At 46.0% G+C, this 20110-nt stretch overlaps 1 protein-coding gene and 1 pseudogene across 3 annotated transcripts in view; both read right to left on the reverse strand.

Moving 5' to 3' along the window:
- LOC144101965 (uncharacterized) overlaps positions 1-5815 on the reverse strand; it is a 112677-nt gene extending 106862 nt beyond the window's left edge. For both annotated transcript variants that reach the window (XM_077635208.1, XM_077635207.1), the window contains exons 1-2: positions 5489-5815; positions 4519-4690 (exon numbers count right to left, since the gene is read on the reverse strand). The gene's annotated coding sequence lies outside the window, so the exon portion shown is untranslated. The remainder of the gene's footprint in view (positions 1-4518; positions 4691-5488) is intronic.
- On the reverse strand, positions 182-17182 carry LOC144102561 (uncharacterized; annotated as a pseudogene). The gene is made up of 3 exons (XR_013308221.1): positions 17132-17182; positions 2936-3004; positions 182-1812 (listed from the first exon to the last, which is right to left on the reverse strand). The product of XR_013308221.1 is annotated as an uncharacterized LOC144102561 (transcript).
- Between the last annotated feature and the right edge of the window lie 2928 nt (positions 17183-20110).

Genomic DNA, 20110 nt, shown 5'->3' on the forward strand with positions numbered 1-20110 from the left:
GGCGTTTTTTACGTAAGCGATACTTCTGTTCATCTGTATAAAGCGGAATGTGGCCTTTTCTCTGCCAGGCGATGAGATGGGTTTCACGGTGTGATAAAGTTTTGTTTTTAGTTTTTTTAGGTTTTTTGGTTTTTGTGATCGAGGTACATGTACTTGCTGCCCACGCATCCGCGGTGGAACCTTTATATTTCCCATCCTTGGCGAAATAAAATCAGTTGTGAGTGCAGCTTTTGTCCGTGTCGTATGTGTTTCTCCCCTTTTTTGTGCTCGTAATTTTTTACGCTGCAGTTATGTGGAACCAAGAATGCTTGCATGTTGCAGCAGTTTGTTTTCAAGAGCTAGCTTTTGCAGCAAGTCTTGTGAGCACACTATGTAAAAAGCGCGGGCCCCAAGACGCAAATGCTTTCTTTCAGGGATGTCCCAGGTCTGCATTGCATCACCTGTATGCGTACCCAACTCGGGCTTTGTCTTCCACAATGTGGAGTCTTGCAGGTTAAGACTCTTCAGATCATCAACAGTCTTGCCATGGTAGGCTTCACTGCGTAAGAAGCGGCTAAGAACTCGCTGAACTAATAATTCCGAATGAAGAGTGTGCAAAAGGGGTTCTTGTTTCTGAAACAGCTTCTAGAAGCCAGTGAATAGCTCAGCACAGTTCTTCAGGAAAAGTATCTTAGCATAGAGTGATTTCTGCGAGAATGCTACGGCCAGTTTGTTATGAAGACCTTGGGTGGCAGAAAGCTGGCCAGTCTTGTTTGCTGTTTCAAAGTAGTCTTTAATGGCATCAAATTGCTCCTGAATATGGCCCAGCGATTCTTGTAAAGTGAGCCACCTGTTCGACACATGTCGCAAAAGCACACGTGAAGGAATACCTAGGACTTCCTGGCTTTCACTGAATAGCTCCGAGCGGATAGCAGATTTGAAGTAATAGTAAACATTTCTTACCACTTCTACATCAGATACAAAAGCATCTAAGCCCTTTGCAAAAGCATTGTGTACTTTGTGTAAACTGCAGTGACCGGCAATGCTTGATGTCAGATGCTGTTCTAGCTTCTGACACTCATGACGTTAGGACCGTCACTAAAGAAACAAATGATGCCCTGTCGTGGAAGCTGAACAAGTGCATCTCCTACACACCGGAGAATGATCTCAGCGGTGGCCCGTCCAATATTATATGACTGGACGCGTTCCACGACAACATGCTGTTCTGCTTCAGAGAAGAACCTTGCAAGCACATCAGGTTGCGGCACTCGCTGGTCAGGTTTTGGGGTTTCATCCACCATGATAGAATAGAAAACACCCGGATGACATAGTTCATCCACCACTTTTGACTTGAAATATGGGCCTAGTCCATCAGACACAATGCATGACAGCTTTGACCTGCCACATCTGAAGCCCTTGTCAACACTGCTGTCTGGGAACATTTTGTGGTAGATTTCCGTTGCAGTGTCGCCCCATGAAAATTGGATGCACTTGGTTGTGATCGACATGGCAAAAAGAGCTTCGGCCTTCCAAACTTGATCTTGTAGAGAGGTGCGAGATGCTCCCGGTGAAAAGTTCAAAGCCGCTTGCACCAATTTAGGAGGCTGGAGGTTTCAATTTTTTGTCTCTGTTCTTTGCAGTCGCATGGATGTGCTTCGTCATTGTCGCATGACATTTTACTGCAGCAATACCGTGCTGTGAGCAATCAATATTGCAATTGCAGACAATACAGAGTGCTTGTGTGTCTTCAACTCCATTTTTGCACCAAAGATGAATGGGGTCATTATTGCTATCAATTTCATTGAGCAGACTCCTTGAACTTGGTACTTCGCCCTAGAAAGAACAAGAAAATACACCAACATTCTTACACGAACATTCTTTACTATTGAACGTCATATTAATTCTTGCGCAGCAAAAGCAACACACCGTCGCAAGACTATCAACCCTTCCAGTAGTACGCGACCTACAGGAGCTGGCGTCGCACTGTAGTCTGAAACTAACGTACCCTACAAGCTAGCGGAAAACGCCGTAACGGAGAACCAGTCTCCAGTGCCGTAGACGTGTGCCGCGCGAGAGGTGTCCAAAGTTCGGCCGGCGCACTGCACAACCGACGGGCTAATCGACTACAATAGAGTTACTGTATAAGCGAGCATATAGAGTAACTCTAGACTACCGCAAATTTGCGCGCCTCTGCCGCCGGCAACGCAAACATCGGCTGCAGCTCCTTTCAAGCAAAACAATTTCCGCTAGATAAAGCGATGCCTAAATTTTACATTTTATGAAAAACGATATCCACTGTCAAACGTTAAACACCAACAAAAGCTCTGATACTTCTCGAGCTCAGCAGAGCACACAGCTACCGACGGCAGGCAACCCAGCCTGTGCTCGCATCGCAGCCGACGGCGCCGCCGATATAAGCGCATTTTCTTCTTCGTGTACAATTAATGCGATGAGCAACAACGATAAAAATATATTGCGGCTAGTGAGCGTAGGTTATTAATTCCCAAGCGCCTAGCGACGATATCGGCGCTCTCGAGCGATCAGCGGCTACGAGCGAACAAGACCAGAAATGTTTTCGCTCGTAGATGCCGACGTGCCGGTGCTAATCCCGTGAAACTATCGCCGAAGACATTGTTTTATAACACTACTCCTTCATGCTATATATATATATATATATATATATATATATATATATATATATATATATATATATATATATATATATATATATATATATATATATATATATACACATATATATATGCCACAGACTATGCCGTTTCATGACGTTTGCTTCGCTGTCGCTTTAGTACCAACGTGGTAGTACGCGTTTGCATGATGCGATTCACTGACAACTTATTTCGACTGCTGCAATGTAATTACCGGCTCGTTTCAACTTTGCGATAACAGCTTCTGCGATAACAACGCAAGCACCTAATGAAGGGACCATACTTACGTTTGCTCGTTCTCCGAACCGTGTGTTGGCGATTTCCTGTTGCTCAACACTGGACGAATGCGCGGGAAACTGAAAGACAAGGGACAAGCCATAGCCTGACAAGCAAGCCGATCGTCGTGTCTGGGGCTGGCTGCCAGAACAAGATCAAATAGAAGCTTTAAGCATTCTACGGTGGTGTTAGCAAGGCAAATGTGGCGCTTTGGCGCACTTGGCGCAAGTTGCACTTTGTTGGGCGCAGCGAGGTGCAGATAAGTAGAATTGCAGCAAAATAACGCAAATGACGCAGTTGGACCACCACTGTAATGTATCACCATTTGGAGCTATAGCAGGTGTGTGGGGCATAAAATGTATAAACAAACAGTAGACGGGTGAGCAAGGTTGTCGGAGTGCCAGGGTGGCCCTTTCTAAAGCATATATATCAAAACATTAAGGCACACACTGTCACATACAATGCTTGTAAGTAAAGCCACACAGACCTACAAGCAAGAAAAGTCTCAGCAACGTGCCCCTAAGGGAACAGCTGGACTGACAGTTCTTTACTTGTCCCACAACGCATCACTACAGTGCTGAGGCATGCTCAATACAAGAAAAACAAGTAAACAAAAAATGTGTTCCAAAGAAGATAAAAATGAGTACTCAGGATGTTCTTTAGCCAATTACATGCCACTAATTGCAGCAATAAATGCCTCGTGAAAGTGAATGAAATAATTTGCACACCTTATAGCAAAACTTGACGGCTCAGGAGGGGGGCAACGACAAATGCATCGGTTCAAGTAAAGCAAGGGGTATGGTTAAGGTCATGGTAATAATTGTTGACGTAAGCTCAGCTAGTGTAGTGCAACCAGAAATTGAATGTCTGTATGAATAAAAACAAGAATGAACAAATATTCTAAAGATTCCAAATGCATTTCAACTGTATAGTGCAATCAGTTGAGACAAAGGGAGTGTGAAAGAACAATAACCTTAGCGACACTCATGATATATCCAACAAATGCCTTTCAATATATAGTACAGCTTCAATATAAGCTTCACAGGGTTTAATGTAATGCAAGGACGATCTCGTATGGTACGACGATCTCGTATGGTACGAATCATTCATGCTAGCCACACCTGTGCTTCTAAAGCACAGTGTTCCACTTGAACGCTAATATTCAATAATGTACTGCCCATTCTGCTATGTCTACCAGTTATCACACCACTGGTTCACTTCAAACCTGCTGTGCCTTGTAACAGGTAGGTACTGGTGAAGTAAAGCTATGAAATTTAATTGCTGCTTTTAGACTACTACAGAAAGGTCATGAAGCACATATATTTTTTTTATTTGGTCTATACTGTGGTCAAGATTCCCAAGCAGGAGAAGCACGAGCATAAAAACTAAAAAAAGCATTACACACTGTAACACAATGCGTTTGATTAGAGCCGTGCTCTCATGACGCCTGCAATACCTTTTCTCTTCCTTCTTGATGCTCTTTCAAAAGATGAAAAACAAATGAAAGAGAGAGAGATATCCTGGACCAAAAGACTTTTGTCAGGCTACAAGCAAAGACAAGAAAAAAACAACTGTCTGTGATACCCACACATACCTATTCTTTTATAGGTGTCGTGCTTGATATCCGGTATCAATGGCTCATAGGCTGCACCAGCAGGTCGATGATGCCATTAACCTCAGGTTGCGGTAGCGTTGGCTCAATGACGGATGAAAGGAGGTGCAATAGCAGCGTGATGATAACAATGGGGTAGCTGTACAGTCCTTCACTGCGGACACATTTGAAGAAAGGCTGAATTAGATAGAGAGATGCTTTCGTAAACATAATGAAAGAAGCAACATCCCATTACAGCCTCTAGCGGTTCAGTCCAATGTATTCAGGTGTGGATGCTAATGAGTAATTACCTATGCGTCCATTATTTTGCATAAAAATGGTTTACAAAGCCAGTCATACTCTCCTTAGAGCTATTATTCGCGAATCACGTTATACTTTTATCGCTTCAGACTGAAAATGGGGAATGACATTCAGTATATTGAACGTAATTCAAATAAAACGACAACAAACATTCCAGTGAGCCACTACCTCAGTTGCACTGCAAGGGAATGGTTCTGATATTATTAAACGTAGTTTCGTTGACCAAAGGTATTAAGAAGCGTAGCACTTCATGCGACTGCGACGAAGGACGGGCAATGTTCCATATCAAGTACACACTCAGGCAGCAGAATCAAAAGACGCGCGCCGCTACAGCATTTTTCGTTCTAATGGTCTACTTTTTACCCGCTGCTCCTGTTCAGTCAGAATAACAAATCAAGCGGCACCTCACAGTCCTCAGCGCGCTACGAAATTCTATCACACGACTTTTTCGCAACGGTGCTGACGCAAAGAGCGCAAGGGGCCGAATCTAAAAGCCACATAGCTGGCACGCGAGCCTGTCAAAACACCTACTCTCTACAAGTGATCGTGTCGTGCTCGCATACAAGACGTAAAGACCAAGCCTAAATGCATTCGCCGCCCTGATGCATCCCCACGACGCACCACAGAAGTCATTTTACAGTTCTGTACTTACATTCGTCAGAAATCACTCAGTCGGACGTCGCGCGCCGGGCCCTCCGGCCGCTCCGGCGTGATATTGGGTGCGGTACGTCAGAGCAGTTTTTGAGAACTCCATGCGCGTAAGAACGTCTTTCGCAGCGCAGGGGCCATACGTCAGCTTTCTAGTTCAGTCACACTACCAGAGCACCAAGGAGGCCGCACATTCTACAAACACAAGCTGAAGAAAGCCACAACATCTACAACCGCCAGCACTCGTCGCAGACTGCGTTTAAGCGTACTAAAAGTGGTAGTGTAGCACACGGCCGACAGTACGCCTGGTGCGCTCAACACCGCCACCGGCTAGTGTTCCTGCGCCGTGCAATATGTAGGAACACTACCACCGGTGAAGGAAAAGGCGACGCTAAAGTCGCGTAACGTTAAATGCTTTAAAAGAAAACTAGTAACGTTATTTTTGCCATATGCGTGGTGCAATAAACGAGGCAAAATTTTGTTCTAATTACTAAGGCAGCTGATCGTTAGAGATTTAGGCAAAAAAAAAGGTAAACTACTCGCAACCACCTGTCTGGCGGCGCTGCGAACGAAAGCTTTCGAAACTTGGTGCGAGCTCAGCTCACTAACAACGGATTTTCGACAGCTCACATAAACGCGGTATGCATCAAAAGAACAGATGCTTGCAGTTCATTTCAGAACGCGACATAATATTCAAGCGATTCTGAACAAAACAAGATTTCTCATTAAGGTCACGCTAAATGCAAACTGCGATGAAAAAAAAAATGTGCGAAAAAAAAGTTTCACCATGCCAGATTTGAACCGACGCACGCCTCTTTCTTCTTTCACTCTCTCCTTTATCCATTCCCTTAAGGCGCGGTTCGGGTATCCACCCAGTTGTGTGACAGGTACTGCGCCTTTTCCTTTCCTCAAAAGCCAATATTCATTTCATCTACTGCGTCATTTCCTCAGGGCATTCGTATAGCACTTGACTGTTGAGCCTCATGTGTGTCCCTTCGGTGTCTTCTGCCTCCACCGCATTGACTGATTCGGCCTGCGTTCAAAATCTCGCCGACATTGGTCCCTAGTTATATAATTCATAGAGTTTCTTATTATTGATATAATTAGGTTGTACGGCACAAGCCACTGCAAAGTTATGGCAAATAATAGTGATTTGTGTCCGTATGCTTCTGGTGCCACATCAAGCCTCGTCTGCGCAACTTCGACAGCAAATGTGAGTCCTTCACGTCATTTTCCTTTGTTCGACTGGACTGAGCGTCGCTCTCCAACAGGGATCAAAATAATTCATTACAGGGATGTTCCGTTTCATGTACCTTGCTCATCTGCATTCTGCTTTTTGATGGAGTTTTTATTTATTTATTTTCATGTTTTCGAGGTTGCCTTGGCAGGCATCGTTGGTACCCGGTGGTAAGCGCGGTGCGAAGGCATCACTTCGAAATCCATGAACATCGGGAAGTAGATCCGGATTACAGCAGAAATTGCATAATCTACTTATGTAACACCCCCCAATCCCGGGGGCCTTTAAGGTAATAAAGTGAAGAAGTGAAGTATATAGAAAGCCTATACTGTATAGCTACAAGTATTTAGAATGGAAACGCTGAAATTAATGTTGAGTGCTTCATTTATGGACGCAGACGCGTTTTCTTCCGGCACACAATATGGCGTCTCATCAGAACGGGCATGCGAGATCCCAGCTCTACAATCCGTTCGCATCGACAGAAAATACAGCCAAGCGGCCTTAATTCAAGGCGTAATGTAGGGACAAGTAGAAGGACAGTGCCAAGCACATAGTAGTTTTGTGGGGAACCAAAAAATAGTCTTTTATAACATGAATCGCGAGTGTACGACGGCGGCGTCCACTTCCCCGACAGGTGGGAAGCGCATGGCGGCAACGGTCAGACGCGAGGCCTAACGGAGCCAAGAGAGTTCCACCATAGCCTCCTATATTTTTTCATGCCCGCGCAGTGGTGGTGCGGAGACCGTCCGTCGCCCTCTCCTTTCCTTTCCACGCTGCGTAGTAGACTTGGAAGGTCAGCGTTCATAAAAACAGTAACTTTTCTTTTTTTCTTCGAGGAAGACTCCAGAGTTTTCTAGAATGCCTCAGCACGCGGTTATACCGAAATTCAACATGCAGCCTCTACCGGCGTTCATACTGAAGCCGGGCCGGCCTTGGGTCCCGGTTTTTCATTAGTTGGTACCAAGGGTTGCTGTAAGAAGGCTCGCCACTGCCAGCAGATCATAAAGGTGCACTCCTCATTTATCCCCTCGATGATTAGGATGGTGTCAATTATTATGCACGAAAAAATTAAGCTACTCAGCCACCTGCAACGACGACGAACGCAACGTGCCAGGACGCCGCAGACGAAGAGCTACGGTCGTCATTCTGAAGCAACTCTGTTCCCTACCGTCACATGTCATCATCGAGCGCCAGCGTTTTCAACGCAGGTGGCAAGAGCCAGGATGGACAATTTCCGAGTTTGTTTCAGCTCTGCGGGAATTAGTGAACGCGTGCTGCTATGGCGCGTCTGGAGATGACTTGCGACCAGTTTATAATGGGAGGGGCGTCCGAGGGAGTCCGTGAAAGACCGGGATAATCAGTGATGTTCTTGACGGGTGCCCGTATTGCGACGCAGTATAAACAAACAGGGGTGGACGCTGGGGTGTTCGACGCAGTAAAACTTGTTGAGAGGACACATGTGACGCCGTCCGCATCAGCAGTGCGTCTGGCGACAAGGCAAGAGACATAGTCAAGAGAACAGACCAACTGCAACAAAAATTGGAGGACGCTTAAAAGCACTTGTACGATCATTTTTCCGCATGCGCACGGGTCGTTGAGACAGTGCGCAAGGGCTGCGCAAGGGCCGAACAATGGAGCGCATGAACGCATCCGACTGTGTGCAAAAGTTGGTTCAACTTCAACATTTTCCGCACGAGCGGATGGTCGGATCACGCTATTGGCTGCTGTACGGTGACGTAGCAGCGCACCAGCGCCAGGCCGCGCCTCCTCAGCAAGACGGCCCCCCGCGAAGCGGAGTGAAAATCCAGGCATTGTAGGTAGTAGCTCTGCCGAGAAACATATTTTTGGCCGCCTGTTACTATTACGAGTGTTCACAGTGACTTCGAGCTTTACTGTGTGCAACAGCGGCAAGCGGCACTTTCCCCCTAGTTGTTTTGGCGCCATCTACACTGAGATGACTGAGCAGGTACGCCAGACGTAACAGTGCCGTGTCGCGATACGTTTATTTGGAGCCATTTGTGATAGCTTCAAGTGTTGTTTATTCGCACGACGATCTTCACGAACAGCACCGAGAAGCAGCTCCCCAGGGTGAATTTCCTGTGCATACAGCAAGCTTCACAGCGCAGTGACAAGCGTCAGTGTAGTGAAAGAGATTGCAATCGGAACCAGTGCTTTTTCGTAAGTCAGTGATATCGCCTGCAAGTATAGTTACGTTTGAAAAGCTTACTACGCACGCCTTGTTTTCCGAGTGCTGAAATGAACTTAGAGCTGTACAGTAGATCCTGGTTCGGGTGCACGCGTGTGTACCGAGTTTGAGAACTGCCGTGAGTGCTACGTGACGAAATGAACTTACCAGCTTCGAGCTCTGTAGCGAGTCGCATTCGTTGCAGCGGTTGCAGTGATCGCCAGCGCAAGTCGTCGTACTGTGGCATATCCATCACCGATATTGATCGTAGTTCGTGTGTACTGTGTTAGACAACCGCCGTGAGTGCGACGAGACCATTCTGAAATTTGTGTTTTGAGTATGCGAAACGACCTCGGCTGCACAGCCGTTGGGCTGTTTTCTACCGGGATACAGACGCGTCGTCAGCAATCTGCGGCATTGTGCTCCATAAAGTGCAATTTGTGACTATGAGTGGCCGGACTACGAAGGTAAGCTGGCGGCACTGTGAAATCTGCGTGAAAACATCGGTGTGCTTAGCAGCTCTCACATATGGAGAGTCTTGCTTTTATTTCCTGCTGGCTGCGCGGGCCCATATCTGTAGTAAATATTTGCGTAACAAATTGAATGAATCCAGCCTCCCCTGCATGTGATCATGGTCTGAGCCAAAGCATTAGTGTTAAGTTTGGGTTGTAATGTATCACCACATCAGGAACACTTATGTACGAACAAAAACCATTGTCACAACTCATTCACCATTCACCGGTGTTTCACAATGCAGAAGTCTTTAATGTGGGCCCACTAATGCACCTCTTTTTCATGAGCATTTCATCTGATGCCAAAAAAGGCCACATCAGATGCTTAAGCTTTTCAAAGCAAGTAATACCCCTGTCACACGGGCACTTGTAAGGCCTTAGAAATTAAGGTCTTTTGCCCCAAAGGCGCGTGACTCGCATCTACACGGCAAAGCATCGAGACCTTTGCGATAAAGGTCCGTAGCAATAAAGGCGGCCGTCAGCGGCCTTAAAGTTGCTTAAAGGAGCAACCCAGACGGCAGCGCCAACTAGCGAGCTCAAAAAATAAAAAATTGACGCAATTTTTAGTTTTGAAACTGTAAAAAAATTTCTAATTTACCTTATTTAATGGTTGATTTTGCGTTACAGTGCACCTAACCATAGAGGAGGCTATGACTAAAGACATCCACACTGCTAAGAAAGGACTTGAACGCTTTTCAGCAGCCGCATCGACACACAGGTGCTTGCGCATCTCGCTTTGCTGTTTTTTCTTCGTTTGCTCTTTGTTGTGTGCGTGTTTTGAGTTTGCTTGTGTGCACAAAGACACAAGCAACAAAGCACGCTTCTCGAACACGACGAGGAGCCGAACGGAAAAGTGCGCCTACCGTGGTCGGACCGAGAACGATGAAAAGAAAAAAAGAAACTTTGTTTAATATCGTTTGTTATCATGATAGCTACTTTTTCCAACATAAACGAAAGCACTCTTAGCTGAAGTGCTACCGTCTGCCTTAATTTCGTAATATTACTAGCGCCGCTTCACACACAGCGGTGACTTTTGGCATTCACGGAGGCCGCGTTCTAGCTCCTTTGGATTTGCCGTGTAGCAGCGTCGCTGCTCCTTTTCGATTTTCCTCCTTTAGTGCAATAAGACAACTTTACGGCAAAGGCCGAGAAGAAGTCCCGTGTGACAGGGGTATAACTCATATACAATTGTGCCTTAATAATATGAACACTTTGGTTCTGGATCAGATCTGTACAAATAGAGTTTTCCACAGCAGTGAATCGTGATTAAAAATGAAAAGCATTTGCAGTAAACTGCTGTGATTACAATTTATTTTTTGCTTAGCAGCGTGCAGTGAAAATGCATTTTAGACAAATGCTTGCAATATTAAGTCCATTATCATGGTTGCCTTGGCTATTGGTAAAATGCAGCAATCACGAAGTGCTCCGTGAGCCATGACAATCGGGATAGAAACTTTACTCTTTGAATAAGCACCTGATCCCATATTTATTGTTGCTTTCACTACGCTGCAGTTGCCGAGATGCTCAACAACTTGGCTTTATTGGTGTCGAACCGCTGTTAACTAGCGCTTCCTAAGTAAGCTGTACCAGCTTGTGTGAGACATTGTCGAAGCCTTTAAAACCATATTTCATCAATGCACATGCATCTGCTGTGTTTGTGAGAATGAGAATGTATTTTTCAGAAATGTGGAATGTTTCCTAGATTTCCTTCGCCTTCTTTACATTTGCTGCATTTGTAAATTTGTTTGCTTGAATGTAGATGCTTGTTTGCACCTTCCACAATGCTCAGCTATAGGTTTCTGTAGACGCACATCTGTTCACCTTTGTCGTATGCTCATGACAGGGCCACATTTGTGCATATTGCCAAAACCACGTTAACAAGGTTTATTTCGATTTTTCAAAACGTGCTATGCCCTATTGCACTGTGGTTGGTCCTGCAATGCTGACATTGAGCCGTTTATGAAAGTCGTACTGTGCCGGTGCAGCCATCGACCTGTTTATGTTGAGATCACATTTAATTTCAACCCATTTCCTTACTGCTTGGATTGTATTTGCAGATTCCCTGCTTTGCACCTGTGCTGAATTCTCGTGGCCGACATGCTTTAACTCGAGTAGTTTTTTTTCTTGCCGTGTGCTCTGTTTTAAAAAAAAACATTAGTGTTGCAATTAAGTAAACATCTATGAAATTATAACAAAAAGGTTATGCAGTTAGCAAGCTACTTAATTATATATTTATGCAGTGAACAAAGTGCGCCAGGAAATGAGTCGCCGAGTCTTTCAGTGCCAATGATTTTGACACCAGAAAGAGAAGTGCTTTGTCAGTCAGCAAATGCAAGCGGAGAGAGTCGGCGTGCCTGGCAGTTCAATGTTTAACAAAAACTGCACGCTATGCTGTAAGTGGTACGAGGGCAATTCCAGTGTGCAACAGCCATATGATTCAGTCTGTATTTGTTGCCAAACACTTCTAACAGTCCTTGCACTATGTTATAGTATCTGGCTACCACAGTCGACGTTCGCATTGCAGTCCATATTACACGACAAAAATACGTGGGTCCCAATTGGCTTTGCGCATTTAAGCCCTGTCATTTGTCCAAACAGCAAGTTTCCACGTTAAGGCATGCATGCTTTGATAACGTTTCATCTCGAGAAAAACTGTCCATAATTCAAGCCATCATATCACAGGGTGGATATTAACGAAGCATGGCTATGTACAGCAGAATGTGTTATATTTTTTAGCTCTGATAATGTCACAAGCACTAAATCATTGCACCATTTCTATGACTAGCATGGGTTCCCAATTGTGAAAAATACTATATACTCTCACACTGCTAAATTGTTGTGGCCCATTAAATTGTTCCTTCCTGGTCGGTGCGCTTTTTGAAACGAATTCCTGTGATAGCCAACTTTTCGTTCTTCATGACATACACTTGCTCCTTAGTTTCCTTGAGAAAGCATGTGATAAAATCCTTTATCAAATAATGTCTTGCATCGTACTATTCTGAGTGGGATTTAAGTGATCCTAACCAGTTAACAGCAGTTGGCCCATGATGACGTTTGGTCATCCTGCCTTTCTTCTTTTGGAATCTCGGGCAACCTCAAAGGTATTGTACTTGGCCCATCCCTTTTTCTTACATTCATTAATGACCTTCGTTTCACTTGATGGGATTAATGCGCTACACACGGAGAAAAACCGACAACTGAAACGATGGACACAGGACAAGCCTCCCCCCCCTCCCCCATTGTGCAAATCACAAATGTTCACTTTACTTTGAACAGCCTACAATTTTAGCTCATGTAAGGGAAGAAAAAAAAGAAGCATTTGAGATACGGGAGGCAGGTGAAGATGAGTGCATAAGCACACCCTCGGTGTTGTTATCAAGTGAGGAGTTAGATCTAATCAAGAAACGAAGGAGCGTGCGACACAGCCGGTGGCAATGAATTGATTGTTTTGAGCATGTGCATGAAATGTATTTATGTGCCCTCGTACCAGAATAGATTTTAGTGGTTAGTGCACACTTGTCCTGTATCCGTCATTTTTAGTTGTCGGTTCTGATCTGTGTGTAGTGCGTTATTCCTATCAAATGTGCAACCAACTAGCCCGCATTGCTGCGTTGCTTCCTTTCGCTGTTTCATTTAACTAGTCTTCATTGATTGCTATATGGCCTGCCATCCCAATATCAATATCAACATTCCAACCCTCCAGAACAACCGTCTGCATACTCGGGAATGGCCTATTTGGCAAAGTTAAAAGGACTGCATTAATAGTTTTTAATGTCAGCCATACCCGTTTCCATTGCGAGCTGATATGTGTCAGTATTTCCTTTAAGCTTGTATCCTACCCTGTTTCAAGCGAAGCAATGTGGAGACTTCCATTATGTGATGTGGTTAAAATGCTATGTGCATGTGTTTATGCATGTGACTTTTATGCACATGTGTCATTTGATCCTTAACCTCATCTAGAATGGCCATCCAGGTACATTATGAGGCCAGCATTTACAGTGTTTATAAAAGAGTGCCTCTTTATCCACTACAATACAGCTAAATTTCACTGATAGTTCTGTTGTCATGAATGGAGTCTGATCACAGCTGCTGTGAATTTTGCGTGTGAATGTGATTTCTTACATTGGCGGCAGTGAAACGCACGGAAGGGCACAAACCTGTACTCAGTGTTAATTCATTCATAGAGTTGCTGTTTTCCTTACCTTAGTAACAAGCGTTTTCATATAAAGCCCTAAGGAGGATTATCATTTTGGTGTATTATTTTGAAAAAAGAGGCCACAAAACAAGACATTTGTTTCCCTAATACATGCAGCCCTTCTAGAACTGTTTAAATTCACATACTCTCCCTGTATGAAGCCGAAAAGTGGGCATAGCCTTGGCAAAGATCTTCAAGCAGTTAGGTTTACGAGTAAGCCATTTTAACAAAAGATATACCTAAAAATGGCAATGAAATATTTAGTAAGGCAGAAACTTGGGCTAGTTGGATATTGTTTGAACTCATATTTTCTAGCGCTTAGTGAACACAAGGGACAAGAACACAAATACACAGGACGTACGCTAGTCTTCAACTGTCGTTTATTCGAAAAAAACATTCAATATAAGACATCTCAAATGCTGAGATTCACACACGCGCAGTAGCAACGCCACGTTTCAAGAACAACAATTCTTTTTTTGATAGATAAACAGATGGGGTGCTGACACATTTTGCACCTTCTTTATCATTGCACATAGCTTCGAAAATTTCCCGTTCCGATTGCGTTTTTAGTGTTCCTAGAATGCTTGTTTCATGCAAGATTGGTGTGCAGGGTACAGGGTCAGGGTCGCCAGGGTACCGTTCGATGAGACAGCGTTTGCAGTGCACCGCGAGATTCCCCCCCGCCGATATGGATTCTGTTGCCAAGCGGTGCTCTCTCATCCTTTCATTAACGCATCTTCCTGATTGCCCGATATAAGCTTTGCCACAAGTGAGCGGTATTTTATAGACAGCATCCATTTTGCATGGTACGAACTTCCTTTGGTGGTTCTTAGTGCATATTGGCTTCCTTGCCTCGCTGTTCACGAGTGGGCACAAGCGCACTAGTTTCTTTGGGGCAGTCAAAACAAGATCGACGCCACACTTTTTCGCCACCTTTTTTAGACGGTGCGACATGCTGTGAACATACGGCATAGCCACAAGCTGAGTCCGCCGCTGGGGATCGTCACGGTTATGTTGCTTCCCAGTTCTCACTTCCTTCAGCAGCTTTTCCGCAACAGGTGTCAGAGTTTCCTCTGGAAACCCGGCGTTCTCTAGGCGAAGCTTTTGCAGTCTCACACTTTCTGTGATGCAATGCTCGCACGACTTGTTGAGAGCAGCGCGGAAGGCATTCATGGCAATACCCCTTTTTACAAGTTTAGAGTGCGCCGATTGATAACTGAGAATTTCTTTTTTTGTTCTCGGCTGATACATCCAGCAAACACGTGCCTTTTCAAACCTAATGCATATATCAAGGAACTGCAGCCTCTCGTCGTTTGAAATTTCGGTTGTAAAGGCTAGACCCAGGCTACAGGAATTAAAAACATCAAGCACATTTTTCACCACATCGTTCGGTTTGTCAGACTGTGTTAGATTCATTACTACAAGGTAGTCATCAACATATCTAAAAATGCGTTTAACTTTGGAAGTGTAAATCCGCGCGACAATGCGTTGGTCAATGTATGCTAAAAAGACAGAACGCAGTGGCGTTGCTACTGCGCGTGTGTGAATCTCAGCATTTGAGATGTCTTATATTGAATGTTTTTTCGATTAAACGACAGTTGAAGACTAGCGTACGTCCTGTGTATTTGTGTTCTTGTCCCTTGTGTTCACTAAGCGCTAGAAAATATGAGTTCAAGCAATGAAATAAGCTTTAATTTGCACAAGATGTTACTAATAACAACAGCTAGCATGGTCAAAAATTTTATACATGACAAGTTGTGCAGAAAATGCTCACCTTTATCTGGTGTTCTGGGAATTAGAATCACTGTTACGATCCCTCATTTGTTTTCTACTCAGAAAAGAATATTAAACATTACTGTAAAGCTATATGAGAGGATATACGCATGTATGCCCTACACACACATATATGCTTATTTTTTATTTCATTGTGTTTTGCTGCAACACAGCTTTCACATTGTAAATATATTGCTACAGATTCTGCTTGAGATAACCACTATGCATGGTCAGTGCATCCTGTTTCCCTGAATATATGAAGTATTCTTCCCCAACCTCAACCAGGAGCTGTCCAGATGTAAGCCAGTTTACCAACTTCCACATCATGTTATGTTCACACTGAAGGTAAAAGGCTTAATTGCATGCCTTTTACTAAGTACTAAGCAACCACATTGTTTTCACTCACATGGGGACCTTCAGAATTTTTTGGAGTTGTATAAATAACATGCCAGCTTGTTTCTGCATGTGTCACCATTGACTGGCTTTGAGCACAACTCTCCAGGCTTGTTTGCACTGCTGCATTCTAGCTTGTGCAATTGTCATTGCAATATGAGATAAGGAATGACTGCTAAAATAAAACTGGTCGTTCGCTGTCACTGAAAAAACAAAGCTGTGCATTTCAGCGCAGTGATAGATGGCTTAGCCCCTTAAATTGTCACCACACTGTGCTATTTCAATTTTTCCTTTTCTAACGGACTGAATAACATTACAGATAGAAAGCAGCGCTGTTGCACGGTCACTCTTCTTTGAAATGCACAACTGCTGCAGTTACAACTGATTTTACATATTCCAAATTACTGGGAATGTTGTTATATTCTTGTGTGCTTGGGTTTGTATTGGACCGCAGAGTACTAAAATATGAAATTATTAATACATGCACAATTCAGATACACACTACATATATCGACGAATAGAGAAGTGTCTTTTGCAATAACAGTTAAGTGGGGAGACAGCAAGGAGGCCTGTTTACTTGACATTGTTACTGTCGACTAAAGTGTGCATGGATTAATGGAAAACCTACAAAATAAAGGCAATTAAAATACATGTAAAAAGACTGCGGTGTGCTAGTTTGAATAACTGATGATTTCACCTGTGCCTTGTCTCAGCTGTGTGAATTTCCCTGTTATAATTTCAAACGATCGAATGTGTACTGCTAACCTATAGCTTGTTCTAATCCCGTGTCCTTGGCTCCGACCATTTGTGATACGAATCGCGTCGTCGTTCTGAAATAGTTATTGCATGTTAGGGTATAGCGTAACTTTCAATGGGAGCACTCTTCAAATAGGAGCCGAGAGCCTTAGATCGTAGTTAGAACGGTTGCATATATGGGTGGTCTTCAGCGGAGTCTAGCCGACTAGCGGTCGAGCAAGTTGTGTCACGATCGCGATGTGATGCCTTTTATCAATTTCTGAAGTATAAATAGCGCAAACGTTAATCTTTTCCCGCGATGCTGTTTGAGAACCTCGCCTGCGGTGTTGCAAAGTTTGTTGCGACTTCATTCGTGGACGTCAGAATCGGCCGCGCCGAGATTCATGGCTGTCACAGCCGATCGCGGTTCTACCAGCTACGAAAAATCTCACAGCCGAACATGTCTCGGGTGAGCCACCATATCAATGTGTGTGTATTCGTACGGCAAGGTATGTTCGTGTTTTGCTACGGCACATGCCTGTGCTGCCGCACGGGCGGCACTGACGAGCGTGTCAATCAGAACGCCGGAGTCGTCCGCTCGGTCGCATGCTGCAAACCTGACCGTACAGCACCTCACCCGCAACGCGCCCTGGCGCGGCCGTGCGCATGGTCGCAAGGACGCGTGCGCATGCGGGAAAAAAGGGATCGTGCAGTGCCCTTTAAGCTTCGCCTTTAAGAGTGGAACGAGACAGCGTGTTGCAGCACTGCGAGGGACTCTTCCACGGAACGCCATCGCCCGTTCGGCGCGATGCCTTGCCCGTTAGACAAATCGCTCTGCTACGTACAGTGAAACGAACGCGCGGAGCGGCAAACCGCGTAGAAGCGCTGCCAGGCGCCTTGCCGAAACGCGCGGGACTCAAGTTGCTGTCGTAGTTCGTCGGCATATCGTTCTCGACAAACCCGACGCCAACGAATATATATATATATATATATATATATATATATATATATATATATATATATATATATATATATATTGTGATTCTCGGTTGTTGGAGGTACGGCGGGGTGGGGATGGGGGAAATATGGGATAGCTCAGCCCGGTAATTGCCTCCATGGAATGGGTCACTACAACTGGGCTTCGCTGGGTAGGGGGATGAGAGAATACATTAGAGGAGGCGGGTCTGGGGTGGAGAAGGGGCACTGGAGGGGGAAGGCAGGCCGGGATGCGGCACAGCATATGGGACGTCCATAACAACACCTGGGCAGCGCGGGGCCCGCGCGCGCCAGCGAAGAGCATCCTCGGTTGAGACGGCGGCCAAGTGTTCGGCTGGCTCCGAGGTCCAGACGGATCCGGGATGGGGGGTCAGCCGTGATTCCTGCCGTCCACAGTTGTCACGGGCGGCCGTGTCCCACCTCGGGAGCCGAGCAGCTAGAGCCGCACACAGGGAGCACACCCAGCATAGCTTCTGCGCCGAACGAACGGGCAGCGAGCCGCAAGCTTCTTGGTGAACGCTGTTTGGATGTGCGCTGCGTTGTTCCCCACTCAACGCGTGATTCCTGAGTGCCCGCACGGCCCCACTGTGCTCGAACGAGACGAGCGGGAGGCGGTGCCGTCGCGCGAGTTGATTCTTGTTGGTAGTGGAAAGGGGGACACAGTGCGTGCATTTGTCTCTCTTCTGAGAGGATGATCGCTGCGCTGGGGGTGGGGGTTAGTGGGAGAGAAACGAGGGGAAGTGCTCGCCGCGCGCCGAGTCGCGGGGAAGAGGGGGTTTGAGTGAGCGAAGGAGCCACGTTATCTGTTGGGGCAGTGGCGTACATTGCGAGGAGGAGGATTTTTCGCTCACGGCCGACACCGCCTACGCCGACACTGGGCCTCTTCGATTTTCTACGCTCGGGCAGCCCGCTGGCTGCCAGCAAGTTAGCCCCTGACAGGAAAACGCGTCATGGTCACGTGAGCTGGCAGCCACCGGAAACCGTAAGGAAAGTTTCGAGCAGCCGGATCGCGCGTCGGCGTCGTCTGCTGCGTCGTCTGCTGATCACTTTCATCATGTCGAGCGAAGAGGTAGCTGCACTTGCTGCGCTCACCGATTCTGTTGACCGGAGTGAGACCGTTGACTGCAGCGAAGATGACGACGGTGACGAGTGCGTCGTGCTTGTCTTGGCGGCTCATGTAGAGAGGCAGGACCGCCACAGGGTCCCACTCTATGTGGAGCGAGTCGTTCCCACATATTTAGAATTTGAATTCCGGAAGCTCTTTCGCATTTCGTGAAGCTTGTGCGCAGATATCACTGGCGAATTTGAGGCATCGGCCTTCTACCCGGAAGGATGTCGAGGACGGCGCCAGGTGTCTGCTCACAAGACAATGCTAATCGCCCTGACCTACATCGGAACTCAAACAACGATGTACCAGATCGCCGACAAATTTGATGTCAGTGAGTCGACGGTACACGCGGCAATAAGCCGCATCTTGGATTTCTTGTTTTCGATAAGCAAGAGGGAGATATGCTGGCCGGACCCCGACGAGCGACAGCGCAGCAAGGCAGCTTTCTGCCAGATCGGCCGTCGCGGACGAGTGCTGCCGGACGTCATCGGGGCCATCGACGGATGCCATGTCCGCATTGCTCGACCCTCGGAGTCGGAGGAAAGCTATTATAATAGAAAAAAGTTTCATTCGATCATACTCCAGGGGGTCTGCAATGCTGACATGGTCTTCATTGACGTCTTCGTCGGCTTCCCCGGCAGCGCGCACGACTCCAGGGTTCTCCGCGAGAGCTTCCTTTTCAAAGACGGAGAGTCTAAATGCGAAGGTGAGTTAAAGAACTTCTTATTGTTACATCACTAATGCGTGTTTAATACATGCATTATGCGCGGAAGAGAGTTCAGAAAACTGAAAGCGGCGCGCGCATATATGCAAGAGATCGATCAATCGTCTCGATCGTTCCCGCTTGCTTAATTTAACCAAGCTGAACTGTGAGCAACAGCTATAGATATATTGATGCTCGGAATTACGTGTTTGCAGATATCTACATATGCTACGGTCGTTCATATACGCCGGAGGTTCTCGTTAATTTTTATTTCTTACGTACATATAATATATGTGAATTAATTCGCGCAGGAGGATACCTTTTGGGCGACGCTGCTTATCCGTTGCTGTCGTGGCTGCTGCCGCCGTACCGCCAGTCCACGACCAACTGGCAGCCTTGGATGACGGCATTTAACAATGCGCACAGTCGGCAGCGCGTTGTTGTGGAGGGCAGCTTCGGCCTGCTGAAGGCGCGGTTTCAGCGGCTCCTTTACATCGACGTCGCAAGGATAAGCCAGGCGGTGCACATTGTGCTGGCAGCTTGCGTGCTGCACAACAAGGCAAGAAGGCGCGGCGACGCGATAGAAATGCTGGAAGAGGTGGACAGCGGAACCAACGTGTCGCCAACCGAGCCTGCCGACGACGACGAAGAGTGTGCTGTCTCGGCAGGAACTTTGCGCGACAGCGTGGCTCAGAGACTGTAATCGTGAAGTATATATGCCTCCTGTGTATGCCTTCCTTCATTTGTTTTTTCATTGCTTGAGTTTATATTATAATGCATGCATTGTGA

Source organism: Amblyomma americanum, chromosome 8 (assembly GCF_052857255.1).
Source record: "Amblyomma americanum isolate KBUSLIRL-KWMA chromosome 8, ASM5285725v1, whole genome shotgun sequence".
NCBI lineage: Eukaryota > Metazoa > Arthropoda > Arachnida > Ixodida > Ixodidae > Amblyomma > Amblyomma americanum.